Here is a 3,592-nt window from a genome sequence, read left to right on the forward strand (position 1 = left end):
GTTGATGAAATTGATGGTGGAAGAAGAAGAAGAGCGTCCGACGATGTCGTAGAGTAAGAACAAATCTCCAATTCTTCAGGCTGATAACAAAGAGAAAGACGAAAATAACTAGATTAGAGATGAAAAATGAAAGTTAAAGAGTGAAGAAACGATTTGGCTTTGTTCTTACCCAAAATCGCCATTGGAGAAGCTTCAAACTTTCGGCGGAGAAGATGAGAGAGGTTCGTTAATCTCTAGGGTAAATCGACTTTTGTTTCTACTTTTTTTATTGTTTTTCCTTTATTTTTACTTTCTGTTTTTACTTTTTGTTTTTTTGTTTTTTTAAAAGTGGTTAAATATATTTCGAAATACTAATATTAATTATATAAATCTTAACTATGCTAATTTGAGGGCAATATGGTATTCAGAAAATTATAAATCCTACTTACCTAAAGAATTTTCAAAAAGTCCTATTCTGACAAATCGAAGTATAAAATGTCTTTATTTTCCAATTTTCTCTTAACTAAACCCTCGGATTAGTAACCACTCAATAGATGTGAAACGGAACAATGGCTTCTATGCCCCTGGATCTTATGACCCGATCTCTTATGAGTCTGCATAATCCCCTATGCCCCTGATTCGTTAATCAAACGTGATATGAAGAAATTTCCATTGGTTTAGTTAAAAAAAAATCTAGAAATTGAATGGAAACCTGTATTAATGATATCTGATATCCGAACTGGTTCGGTTATCAATTGATTCGAAACCGATCTGGTTTTGTAATTTAATTGGACAAAAACAAATTTAATTGGTCAATTAATTGGTTTCATTCTCGGGAAAGCTTCTCGATTCCCAGCTCCATTCCCAGCTCGAGCAGCTCCCTCTTCCTCCACTATCCCGCAGCTCGTGCTCGCTTTATCGGACGATTGTGGAGCGCCGCCGTCGGTCGCCATAGCCGAGTCCTTTCCCGACGTCCAGGATTCCGTCGAAGCCGGTAAGTTGTGGTCTCCGTCTCAATTCCAACTTTCAACGTAATTAGAATTTGATTCTAATTAGGAGTAATGCACAACGACATTGTTTTGTGTCTGGGTCCATCAGTATAGTAAAATGCATTTCAGTTTGAATGGGAATCCAGTTGAATGGGAGTTTATTGTAGTAGAATGGGGCGTAGTTCCGATCGATTCACACCCGAAACTTAATTCAATTTGGGTTCTTGATTAATCAAGTAAAACTGTATAACTAAGAACAACTGATAGAACTGTGGATAACCTCTGGGAAAACTTTGAAAAAGTGGTAGTAATGTGGTTAACTTGGAATAACTCGGAACAACTTGTAGAACTATAGATAACTGTAGTCTGTTTGTTGAGTTCATTCAATTGTTTTGGCATGATACAATGAGAAATCACGTCAGCATACATTTTAAATTAAAAGACCGGATGTTTAGTATAACTGTGAAGACAGCAGTGGAGGAAATTACTTTGTCAATGATAGAAGAGAGGATCTTTTTGTTTACCTAACGTCCAAGGATAAAGAGAAGCGAAGAAGTCTTTTGGTTGTGGAGACTAGTGGAAGATCGGGACCAGTAGATAAACTCTCAATTGTGGGTAAAAGTTCTGTTGGTATGAACTATGAAGAGTTGGAGCCATTGGAGGATGAAATTGGACCTAATGCCATAACTTTGTACGTAGAAGAGAAGCAGGGAAATAACGAGGTGACAGAGGGTGAGAAAAATGATGCTACAACAGAAGATGATTGTATGGAGACTGATACCGCTGCGGAAACTGATACCGCTGCGGAGACTGGTACCGCTGCGGAGACTGATACCGCTGCGGAGACTGGTACCGCTGCGGAGACTGATACAGTTGTTCCAACTGCTGATAAATATGTTGAACAGCCATCTGCCTTAAAAAACCGTCAAAGTATATAGAGGAGTGGGGTGATGGTTTGAGTCTGAGTAAGCATGACGAATTTCTAAGTAAGAAGGCAGTTCAGGAGATGGTCGATAGAGCTGCATTGGTGAATGCTATCATTATATCCCTACAAAGTCAGATCGTACACGGTTGGTGGTAAAATGTTTGCAACCTAACTGTAAGTGGGGATTACGAGCTGCAAGGATTCTTGATGCATAAATTTTCTCGATTAGAAGCTACACGAAGATGCATACATGCTCACGGACTAATCAAAGTAACAGCAACGACAAGAGAAGAGGGTCTGCAGAACTAGTCTAATGTTTTTTGAACGAGTACTGTTGAGGAAAAAATACTCAGGTATTCAATTCCTCCAGACCCCAGGCAGGACACCAGCCTCTGGATCCCCACTGGAAGGAACCCTGGTTCCCAGGATCCCCGCTAGAAGGAACCCCGGTTCCCCGCTACGAAGTACTCTTGGTCCGGTCCCCAGAATCGCCCCCTTCCCCTGGGAAAATGGAAAACTTCCGATAAAGAGAACCTTCCATATTTCTGAATATGGAAGAGTTTAACCTACTCCAACCGACTAAGGCCCGCCTTAGGAATACTATATAAAGGGAACCTAAACCCTAAAGCAAGGGATCGACACTTCAAGACTTAGAGATTATAGCTAGGCGGCTAGGACTAGGGTTTATACATCAAACATTGTAGTTCCGGCTTGTTCTATCTAATAAAACATCTCTTCAAGTTTATCTCTCTAAAACTCTATACGAAATCAACACAAACACAAGCCTTTTCCATCGTTCTGTGGTACTCACAAAGATCCTACACAAAAATCCCCTAACAGTTTGGCGCTATAAGGAGGAGAGTAATCTAAAATACGTGATAATAGCGGTGGATGAGCAGGATGAGCTACCCGAAGCTACCCATAGAGAAGCTGAACTCCAAAGGCAAATCGATGATCTGTAAGGTCAACTAACCGGGTTGCATAGAACTCGGGAAGAGACCAATTTCGAGCTTTCCTCAGGGTTCCAGATCCTGAAGGAAAAGCTCAACGAACACTCCAAGCAACTGGAGCAGAGCGCCGAGAAACTCAGCCAGCTTGAATCGGAGAATCTTACCCTCAGAGACGAGAACTGATATCACTCAAATTACCCTAAGGAATGATTTATACTCTCTCAAATAAGAGGTCGAGTTGTAGTACTTAGAGATCGAATTCACAGGGAGCTAGGGAACCAATTAGATCTAATAGTTATATGATTAAGCTAGGCTAATAGTTTATAAAGCAGTAAATAAATATAGCAAAGCAGTAAATAAAGCAGTAAACAAGTTGAACAAGACAATTGTTCAGCTTGGCAGGGAGTTGTTTGATGGAAGGATGGTTACTAGACTTAGGGTTTCATTCAGGTTATTAGAACTCTAAACTATAGATGCTAAGGATTGATTCTAGAACCCGAAATCTAATGCAAAAGACAACCAGCTCTCGCTGTGAGTCTAATCTATTGGCTAAGTTCAGTGTTTCAGCTCTCGCATGTTAACACATATCGAGCGTCGATCGATGCTATTGTATGAGCGTCGATCGATGCTACGGATTGAGTGTCGATCGATGCTATGGTAGAAGCGTCGATCGACACTGCCTTAGGCAAACGTTATCGATCTGATCGATTATGTTCAGCTAGATTCCTAGAGCAACTCTTGTATGCGCC

The sequence above is a fragment of the Brassica oleracea genome, chromosome C3 (assembly GCF_000695525.1).
Source record: "Brassica oleracea var. oleracea cultivar TO1000 chromosome C3, BOL, whole genome shotgun sequence".
NCBI lineage: Eukaryota > Viridiplantae > Streptophyta > Magnoliopsida > Brassicales > Brassicaceae > Brassica > Brassica oleracea.